This window comes from Triticum aestivum, chromosome 4A (genome assembly GCF_018294505.1).
Source record: "Triticum aestivum cultivar Chinese Spring chromosome 4A, IWGSC CS RefSeq v2.1, whole genome shotgun sequence".
Taxonomy (NCBI): domain Eukaryota; kingdom Viridiplantae; phylum Streptophyta; class Magnoliopsida; order Poales; family Poaceae; genus Triticum; species Triticum aestivum.
In genome coordinates, this window is record NC_057803.1 from 43,736,130 (window position 1) to 43,747,177 (window position 11,048).

General features: G+C 44.8%; 1 non-coding gene across 1 annotated transcript; it reads right to left on the reverse strand.

Moving 5' to 3' along the window:
• Window positions 1–9,679: 9,679 nt before the first annotated feature.
• Window positions 9,680–9,755, reverse strand: TRNAC-GCA (transfer RNA cysteine (anticodon GCA)). The gene has a single exon. It is a non-coding gene; the product is annotated as a tRNA-Cys (tRNA).
• Between the last annotated feature and the right edge of the window lie 1,293 nt (window positions 9,756–11,048).

An 11,048-nucleotide genomic window follows, 5' to 3' on the forward strand; every position in this document is an offset into this window, starting at 1 on the left:
AATGGAAGGAGGCGGGGGGGTTGGGGCGTGAGGGGATGTGCCTGCCGTGCGGGTCGGTGTTGGTGTTGGTCTGGTCTCGGCTGTGAGGCGTCGCGTGGCGTGGCCGTGCGCTTGCAGCTTGTGTTGGACTAGTGTGGGGTGGGGAAGTGGGGCGTTCCAGGGTTCGCCGCCGTGCTATTATGCTCCTCGGCTCCCTTGTGCACAGCACAACTTTTCTTTGACTACTCTTCTTGAGGAAAAAACTTTTCTTGCCCGTCCCATAAAAAAAACTAGGATTTAGGGTCACCAAAGCGATGTGAAAGCCCATCTATATGAGGTATATTGAATATAATAACATTTTATATTATGAGACGGAGGAAGTACGTGTTTGGAGACATGATACATATTAACTAGTTAACACATCCAGCCGGAAAAAGGCCCACTTGAAATTCTTTTCTCCAAGTTCTACCATGCCTCCTCAACCCTTTCTCAACGATCAAATTAGGGGAAAGGAAGGGACTCAAGGTGACAGCATCTGCACAGGCAATCGACAACGTTTGGAGTGGCAGAGAGGCAGTGCAGTGGCACTTGAGCTCTGCTTGGAGGAAGCTACAGTGTCCCTTATTCGTCAGCCCTAAGCGCTCCACGCTCCATGTATGGTGAGCCCCTTGCTCAAGCACCTATTTTCTCTTTGCTCTGTGAGAAATAATCATTAAAGAAGTCATCTTTATGCCGGCATTGTTGATCAAATTTGATTTTAGATGAAGAAGGGTGTGGGAAGCGGCTTTGGCTACGTTTTTGTTTTAAATGACAAGTGAAGGATTGTAATTTGTGATGCGATTTTGATGCATTGGAACGTATTGATTGTTGTTGTAGGTTCATGCAACAACTATTTCTCAGCTGAGTTTATACATGGGGGCTATTTCTGGGTTGAGAATCGATCAATTCTATGTGAGTAGGAGGGGATTTAGTACGGTAACCTAGATATGAACACTTTGTCACCTCTTGTCGCTGAGAAGATTGGGTGGCGATGGCAGTGGCGGACCAAGGGCAGAACCTCTTTTTCCGCGGATCCTTTGGCCCTCCTCAGGCTGCGGAGTGGCTTGAGTTGTCTCCTTGGTGGCAAGCGTCAACCTTTCGGCGGCCCCAAATGTGACGTCGTGGAAGTTGGATCCCTCTGCCTTTTCTCAACAAGATCTCTCTACGATAGGCTGGCGGCTGGAGTGGGTCATGATGAATTGAAAGACCTGTGGAAAGCTAAATTGCCACCAAAGATTAAGGTCTTCCTGTGGCAACTCATCAGGGGGCGGGTTGGGGATATAACTACTGGGTATGACCCGTCCAGGAGGGGCCGGGTCATGCCACCGGCGGCTTAAGATGAAGAGGCCCAAGAAGATATGAAGACGGCGGTTCATGGAGCAAGCTTATTGAAGGCCCAAGACCCGGGGACGACTTGAGGCCCACGGGTGTGAGCCGCCATATGTTTAACTTGTATTGTAAGTCAAGCTTAGTTAGTTACCGAGTCGGACACGTTGTGTATGACCCAGCTGGGACTCTGTAAGCCGCCGGGCATCAACCTGTATATAAAGGGGTGACGACGGCGGGTTAACTCAAGAAACAACTAATCGAGAACTAGGTCAAGCGTGTTCGCTCCCTGATAATCGAAACCCAAGCAATACAACCTAAAGCAGGAGTAGGCTTTTACCTCGTTGAGAGGGGCCGAACCTGGGTAAACTCTCCGTGTCCTTTGTCCTGTTTAACCCCTTTCAAGCTAACCTAGCTGCGATGGCTCCACATCTAAGTCCTTTCGCTAGGGCATCTGTCGTGTTAAGTCCACTACAGTTGGCGCCCCACCGTGGGGGCAGCGCACGGTAGTTTTGAGTTCTTGAAGGGTGACTTCGCAGGGATCAAGGGATACGACGTTGGTCGGATGACCAAAAGTCGTCGCGGTAAGCTCTACATCGACGACACTGGCTGGGGCCCCGAGGCCGGCTCAATCGAGTACGGGTACCCGGTCCCCTTTGGAGGAATCCACGTCTTCATCGACAAGATCGGTGAGTCAGAGCCTAAGTCGGACACCTGCACCGACATCATCGAGACGGCTCAGCGCGCACGACCCGCCAAGGTTCAAGCCGCCGTAAAGCACGCCTTTATTGGTTTCATCCATGGGGCGGATCTTGAGGAAGGGTCTGTGTCCAGGGGAGAGACGATAATCTGTTCTGATGGTGAGTCTTCAACTGGTGAGACCGATTCAATGTATCAACTGCAAGACGACAAGCTTGGGGGCTGTTCCGACGGTGATAGTATTCCGGACCCCTATGAGCCGCCGAATAGGGTTGCGATCTTCATGGCCGGTACACAACCGGTGCTCGGTTCGACGACTGCTGTGGCTATGACCTACAGTTCAATGGCTACAGCGACGACAGCTGGTGCTAGCGGCTCTGCGCGCCCGCCTGCTCAGGTATTATCCGAGCTTTTGGAGGCTTTGGCGACCTTATTGGCTGTGGAGGTGACACCAAAAAATCAAGCACAACATAAGGTGGACGTTGTGAGATTGCGAGATGAGGTAGCTCAAGCCAAGGAGGAATTCAATGCTGAGAATGCTAGGATGGCAATGGAGCGAGCTACTTTGGACGCTGAGACACGACAGATTCAGGCAGAGTCGTACCGGCTTACCTTGGATCAGAACGCGTCAAACGTTGTTATGAGGAGGAGGCACCAGACCCGTCTGCCCACAGGGTTTGAGGCTAGGAATCTTTTCAACACACCTCGGGCAGGAACCAGTAACCCGCCAGTGGTAAACCGGGTTATAGAGGCACCCGAGACTGGAGCGTCGGTTCAGCAACATGCTATAGACCCGCCTCGTTTGAATTTGACTCTGCCTCAGCACATTCCGATGCCACCGGGTCATTATTCCAACCCTCTGGACAATATGATTGCTGCAGCTACGCGATTGGCGGCTCTCCCCGTTGAAGGTGAGTCTCCAGCCGCAATGGAGATACGGAGGGCCAGGGAGCTTCTTCAGACAGCGGTGGCTCAACAGGCGGCTTATTCATACAGTCGTGAGCGAATTCATTCAACCCCTCGTCCAAGCCGGAGTTACAGTAGGCATATTGACTCGCCAACAGTTTCAAGCAGTGAGCGGCACCATAACGAGCCTCGTAGGCATGACCCGCCGCGTGCTAGTAACGATGCTCAGGCTTTGGCGGATCAGGGCAGGGCGCGTCCGAAGGCTGAGCTAGCGGCTCAGCTAGCGGCTCAACAATAATCTCCGGCTTACCCGTCAGTGTCTGTGGAGGCAGGAGTAACCTCTAGAACCCTTGGTGTGCCATGTTTAGTGCCAACTCTACGTAATGAGCACTTGCCTAAGGATTCTAAAGGCCCCCGCAAGGTGCCTAATTACACTATGGATCAGCCCCCAGAGGCCTGGATTGAGAGCTATGAGATGGCCATGAAGATGTTGGATGTTGGATGGGCCAACACGCACTTGGTTGAAAGGATTGCCCCCTAACTCCATCAGGTCATGGGCCAAGTTGAAGACGCGTTTTATCCAAAATTTCAAAGACATGTGCAAGCAGCCTATGTCGATTCTTGATTTAGATTCGTGTGTCCAGGGGGAGGGCGAGTCAACTACCAATTGGGTGAGCCGGATCTCGAACGTTATCCACTCATCGGACAGTATCAACGCCGGTTTAGCCGTCCTGGTGTTGGAAAAGAATTGTCGGTTCCTTCCCCTTAAGCAGAAGCTGGGGAGGCTTAAGCGCCACTGCAATGATATGTGAGAGCTCATGGCAGCTCTCGTCAAATACGCCGACTCTGGTAGTACTAAAGACCCCGAGTCTGATGAGGAGAAGGCCGGCAAGAGGAAGAAGAGCGGCAATGCAAAGGGACAACAACATAATACGGTGGGTCAAGGTGGCAACGGTAAGCGCAAAGCCGATGGTGGTTTAGAATTTGTAGCTAACACTAATATGTAGGAAAATAATCAACGTCATAAGGGGAAGTCATCAGTGCCCTGATTTGGCGGACCCAAGTTCAACCTTGAGGCGATGATGAATCAGCCTTGCCTGAAGCATGATACGAAGGAGAAGCCGGCCAGTCATCTATGGAAGAATTGCTTCATCATGAGGGAGTATAGAAATTCCAGTTTTTTCGAAATAACCATGGCCCGCATGGCGGGTCAGGATCCGGTTCCCACGGACCTGGCTTTGGAGGTGGTGGCTCAAGCTTCGGTTTTCAGGGACAAGGTAACCAAGGTGGTTTTAATCAGCAATCTAGTCAAGGAAATCAGCAGCAGCAGTCTGGTTATCAGAGTATTCCGAAGTAGCTAAATAGTGGACAATATCATGTGTTTACCACAAGTCTGTGCAAACGAGACCAGAAGATTCATAAACGGGCAGTGAATGCAATTGAGCCGGCAGTCCCTCACTACTTACGATGGTCTGAACATCCTATGGTATGGAGCCGTGAGGATCATCCGCCCCGGGTTGACAATCTGGGTCAATTGGCTTTGGTGGTGGCTCCTCAGGTTGGAGGGTACAAGTTCACCAAGGTGCTTATGGATGGAGGCAACAACATCAATATCCTTTATTATGATACTTTTTGTCGTATGAATTTAACTGACAAGGATCTTAAGTTGTCTTCTATTGTTTTTCATGGGGTGGTGCCCGGTAAGTCGGCGTATCCAGTGGGGAAGATAGATTTGGAAGTGGCTTTTGGAGATGATCATGATTTTAGAGCTGAGACATTGACTTTTTAAGTGGTCAAGATCAAGATCCCTTATCACACCCTGTTTAGACGGTCGGCTTATGCTAAATTCATGGCATGACCTTGTTATGTTTATCTGCAGCTTAAGATGTCGGGTCGTAAGGGCACTATCACAGTACATGGCAAATAGGAAGATAGCTTTGGAGTGTGAAGAGGGTGATGCCGCTGATGCTGAGTCTGTTTGTGCAACAGAAGAGTTGAAGTTCTACAAAGATAATGTTGACCCGGCAAATATGACACCTTTGAAAAAGCCAACCACAGAGCACGACCCTTTGTTGAAGTTGAAGTTGGCAGATGACACTAAGCTAGTTGATTTTGTTCCTGGCGACTCATTCAAGTAGTTCAGTATTAGTGCTAATATGGATCCGAAATAGGAAGGCACGCTCATCGAGTTCATCCGTGAGGACCGGGACATCTTTGCATGGAAGACTTCAGACATGCCAGGTGTGCCGAGGGAACTCACTGAGCATACTCTCATTGTTGATCCAAAGTTTAAACCGATCAAGCAATTCCTTTGTCATTTTAATGAAGAGAGGCGTAAGGCCATTGGTGAAGAAGTGGTCCGGCTCTTGGCTGCAAGGTTCGTCATTGAAGTCTTTCATCCTGAATGGTTGGCTAACCCGATGCTGGTGCTTAAGAAAAATGGCACCTGGCGTATGTGTGTGGATTACACAAATCCTAATAAGGCTTGTCCGGCTGACCCTTTTGCTCTCCCTCGTATTGATCAGATCATTGATGCTACGACGGGATGTGAGTGTTTGAGTTTTCTGGATGCTTATTCTGGTTATCATCAGATCAAGATGGAAGTTAAGGACCAGGAGAAAAGAACTTTCATCACTCCCTTTGGAGTCTTCTGCTGTGTGTCTATGCCTTTCAGGCTCAAGAGTGCCCGGGCAACTTATCAACGGTGTGTTCAAAATTGCCTTCATGACCAGATTGGACGCAATGTTCATGCTTATGTGGATGATATTGTTGTAAAATTCAGGAAGAAGGAGACTTTGTTAGATGATTTGAAAGAGACGTTTGACAATCTCCGGGTCTACAAGATGATGCTTAACCCGGCCAAGTGTGTCTTTGGTGTACCAGCAAGCAAGCTCTTGGGTTTTTTGGTTTCTGAAAGAGGCATTGAAGCTAACCCGGAGAAAAATCAAGGCTATCACTTCTTTGGCTAAGCCGACATGTATCAATGATGTCCAGTGTTTGGCGGGTCGTATTGCGGCTTTGAGCCAGTTTACAAGCCGTTTGGGAGAGAAAGCTATTCCTTTATATCAGATGATGAAGAAAACAGATCACTTTGTATGGAGTGATGCTGCTAATCAGGCTTTTGAGGCGTTGAATAAATAGTTGGCTGAGCCGCCAATCCTTGCATCTCCTATTGATAAGGAGCCCTTGCTGTTATATGTAGCTGCTAATAGCAAAGCCATCAGTGTAGCAGTTGTTGTGGAAAGGAATGAATCAGGCAAGGAACATCTGGTTCATCGGTCGGTTTACTATGTCAGTGAGGTACTCGTTGAATCCAAACAGAGATACCCACATTGACAGAAGCTGGTTTATGGAGTGTTCATGGCTAGTCGTAAGTTAAAGTAGTATTTCCTTGGTCATCCCATCATTGTGGTTAGTTCTGCTCCCTTAGGGGATATTATCCAAAATAGAGAAGCCACAGGTCGGGTGGCCAAGTGGGCCATTGAGCTTGGACCCCGCAGTTTGAAGTACATGCCTTGCACAGCTATAAAATCTCAAGCGCTTGTGGACTTCATCAATGACTGGACAGAGCTGCAGATGCCCGAGGAGAAGCCGAATAACACATATTGGACTATTCATTTTGATGGGTCGAGGCAATTGGAAGGATCAGGGGCTGGAGTTATTTTGACTTCTCCGCGAGGTGATAAATTTTGCTATGTCGTAAGATTGATGTTCCCTTGTACTAATAATGCAGCTGAGTATGAGGCCTTGCTACATGGTCTTCGAATGGCTAAAGAGATGAATCTAAGCCGGGCGAGGTGCTTTGGCGACTCAGATTTGGTGGCTCAGCAGGTTTCACGCACTTGGGATTCCAAGGATCCACTCATGGCAGCTTATCCCCGAGAGGTTGATGTTATTGCTGGTCACTTCAAGGGCTATCAAGTGGAACATGTTGATCACGGGAAAAATGAGGCGGATGATGCTTTAATCCAGATGGGGTCCCAGCGTAAGCCGGTACCACCCAACATTTTCCTTGATATTCTGCATAATCCTTTAGTTAAATTGCCTACGAAGGAAGATCTTGTTGTTCCTGACCCGGAGGCACATTTGGTGGTGGCTCTTCACGCTATCCTGATTGGACAGTTCCATATTTGGCTTATATGACCTGGGGTGAGTTACCTGAAGATGAAACTTTAGCCAGGCAGATAACCCGAGGTCTAAGTCAATGACTATTGTCAATGGAGAGTTGCATCGATGTAGTGTCACAGGGGCGTTTCAATGTTGTGTTTCTCCTGAGGAGGCCTGTGAGATTCTACGAGAGATTCATGAAGGAGATTATGGCCATCATGCCAGCTCTAAGTCTCTCGTGGCTAAGGCTTTTCGTCATGGGTTTTATTGGCTGACGGGTCATGCTGATGCAGAGGATTTGGTCAGCAAATGTGATGGTTGTCAGAAATTTTCAAGACGATCTCATGTGCCGGCTCAAGAATTGAGGATGATTCCAATTACTTGGCCGCTTGCAGTCTGGGGGTTGGATATGGTTGGACCTTCTAAAATATCCAAGGACAAAAAGTCTCACCTCTTGGTGGCGGTTGACAAGTTTACAAAGTGGGTTGAGGCAGAGACGGTCAGCAAGTGTGACGCGGCAACGGCGGTTCAATTCATCAAAAAGGTGATTTTCCGTTTTGGTTACCCTCACAGCATCGTCACTGATAATGGCACTAATCTGTCTAAAGGTGCTATGAAAGAATTTTTTCAACATGAACATATTCGTCTTGATGTTTCATATGTGGCCCACCCCCAGTCCAATGGTCAAGCTGAAAGAGCCAATCAAGAAATCTCGAGAGGCATAAAACCCCGGCTTATGGTCCCTTTGCAGAGGACGCTGAGTTGTTGGGTTGAGGAGTTGCCTCCAGTGTTATGGAGTATCAATACTACCCCCAATAGATCTACGGGTTACACGCCTTTCTTCATGGTTTACAGAGCAGAGGTGTGTTCTCCCTAGTGACATCCATCACGACTCGCCCCGTGTGGCGTCTTATGTTGAAGCTGATAATGAAAAAGCACGTCAGGATGCTCTTGACCTTTTGGATGAGGAGGGTGACCTTGCGGCGGCTCGTTTGGTGATTTACCAACAAGATCTGCATCGTTATCATAGCCACCGGGTTAAAACCTGGACCTTTCAAGAAGGTGACTTGGTGCTCTGGCTCATCCAGGATCAAACAAACATGCACAAGTTGTCCCCACCTTGGGAATGTCCCTTTGTGGTCAGTAAAAATCTGAACAATGGGTCATACTACCTCATTGATATTCGAGAGCACAAGGACTCATGCAAGTCTGAGGAGGAGACCCGCCCATGGAACATTGCTCATCTTCGGCCTTATTACACCTGAGCTACCGGCTCTTGTGATGTACATACTTCTACCAATGTATATATTATGATTAGTATAGTAAAGCCAGCATCCCTAATAATTCAGGGCCTCTATCGTTTCATTTCTGAGAATCTGAGTCTTTATTGTCAATCCATAAGATCACTTGGGGGCTTCCTGCTCATTGAGCATAGCTATGACTACCATACTAATCCGGCTTATACGCCTTGAGTGAAACAAAACTAAAGAAAACGATTAAAGAATAACGTTGACAAAATGATTAATGCAAAATGATCCATTAAAGAAAATAATTGATACAACAATTTGATTACTTAATCAATTAGTAGTATCCCTAGAGTCCACTCCTTCCCCATACTACTAGTGAAAGAGAAAATGTAAAGACTACCATTAAAGCAGCCCAAGCGAGAATTACTATATCCATCTAAATTATGTCTCCTATTTCTATGAAGGGATTATTCTACTATTGATCAATAATCATAGTGGAATCAAGGGTACATAGTCAAAAAGGGATTCGGCCCTAAGGCCATGGATCAATTAGTTCAGGGAATTTACTCCCAACAAATTCTTATAGGAATTCTGGTAGAATTAGAGAGCATTAAAAATATGATACTATAGCCCTTTTTTCCTTAAAAAAGAAAGAGTACGGGAATGATGTCTTGAATAGAAGAAGCGGGAATAGGAATATTTTTTATTCCTTTTGTTACTATTTTTTTAAAAGCAAAGGACGCCCGAATATACCATAAAATTATCGATAGATAAATATTTATTGGATACCTACCTTACCTAATGTTTATTTTTGACCTAAACCCTGCAACCTTGCTTTGTATCATTCTATGAAAGAATGAAGAGATTTTATCCATAACACAACTCCTAAATTGATTTTTGATCGACCTATTTAATCTGATTCTCGTTAGAATTAAGTAGTCCTTACTTTAGTGTATGTAGGTAACATAAGATGTACGATAAAAAATGTATAATAATTAGTAAGTCTTGATATTCTTTCGTGGAGTCCCTTCTTGAATCTTAGATTGAAAAAAAGAATGCCCCTTAGGGACCTTTCTTCGGATACCAAGATTTCTGACATCTTATCCTCGTATTTTAAAATTATCAAATCGAATCTCAATTAAGAACCAATTCAAATTCATATAATAAAAGAATAAGGAAACACTACCTCACCCCTATTAATAACCATTTTGGCCACTAACATCAAAGCAAACCCTAACCCTAGTTTGAGGATGGAACTATGGTATGGTTTCTCTAAACCCAGTATCGGTAGGCCCAGTTACTCTCTTGCCCGAACTTATGCGAAGTAAAAATTTATCGAATTCGATCAACACTATAAAAAACCCTAAGTATTTTATTGATCACGCGGCACCCAGATTTGAACTGGGGATAAAGGATTTGCAGTCCCCTGCCTTACCGCTTGGCCATGCCGCCAAAAAATCTGATAAAAAATCTAGAAAACAGCAAGTATTCATCCACGTTTTCTTACAAAAAGCCCCTTTCCTTTATTTTGAATATAATTCTACTTACTTTTTTCCAATATTTTTCAAAAAATCTATTCCTGCTTTTTTTGATCCAGTTTCTATTATTCTCCTCGATAGATTCTATCTTAAAACATACATTGTTAACACAATAAAACTTCTCATTTCTTTCTATTGAGATGAAAAAGAAGAAAAGGTGGATTTCTATTCACAGACTGCAAAATTCAAAACAAATTGGAACCATTAACTAGAATTCTTTTTTATTGCAGTAGTGAACTACTCTTAAATCGGTATTATCTCCCCCCTTCAATGGCATAATAAAATATTATGGCTTCATGCTTAATCCATGTATAGGTAAACTTTAGGTCCGAACAACATTATTATCCAAAGATCCCCTTTATGTACATATCTCTATGGGGAATCATGCTTTAATTTTTCAAAGCATTAAATTAAATATCTTGAATAAAAAAAGGAAATTTGCTCTGATATAGAGTATAACCTGACTATCTTGTCCTACCCAAGTGAAATTACGATAAAAGAAAAGCATGGATATGGGGAGAGGTGGATAACTAGATTGGCATGTACTTAAAAAGGGACTTACTTTATTTTAGAATTCCACAATGAAATACTGAATTTTCTAGCAATTATACTACTTTGATCTGAAATAAAAAAGAACCCTCAAATTATTTTGAGAAATTAAAGTAAGCACGCTATTCTAAATCGAAGTAAAGTCAAACTTTCTAGTATATTATATTATAGCTTTATCACATTCCATTCATAGAAAGGAGATAAAATGAGAAATCTTTGCCATCCAATCTGATTAGAATATCATAACATAAAGTATAAGTGGTAGATTTTTTTGTAGGAATGTTTTATGAATTCATTTTCATTTTCATTTCATTTGTACCCCTGGCAAACTTGAACTTTCGTCGAAATGGTCTCTATTCATATGTATGAAATACATATATGAAATATGTATATGGAGTTCCCTGGAATTTCATGTGATTCAGTAAACAGAATATAGATTCCATGATTGCTAGATCGATCCATAGGGATTGATGAAGAGTGAGCTGATAATGGAATTTTTCTTTGATAAATAGGAAACTTAAGATTAAGATGCTCTGGAATGGAAACGAGGGAATGTCCACAATACCCGGATTTAGTCAGATCCAATTCGAGGGATTTTCTAGGTTCATTAATCAAGCCTTGGCAGAAGAACTTGACAAGTTTCCAACAATTAAAGATC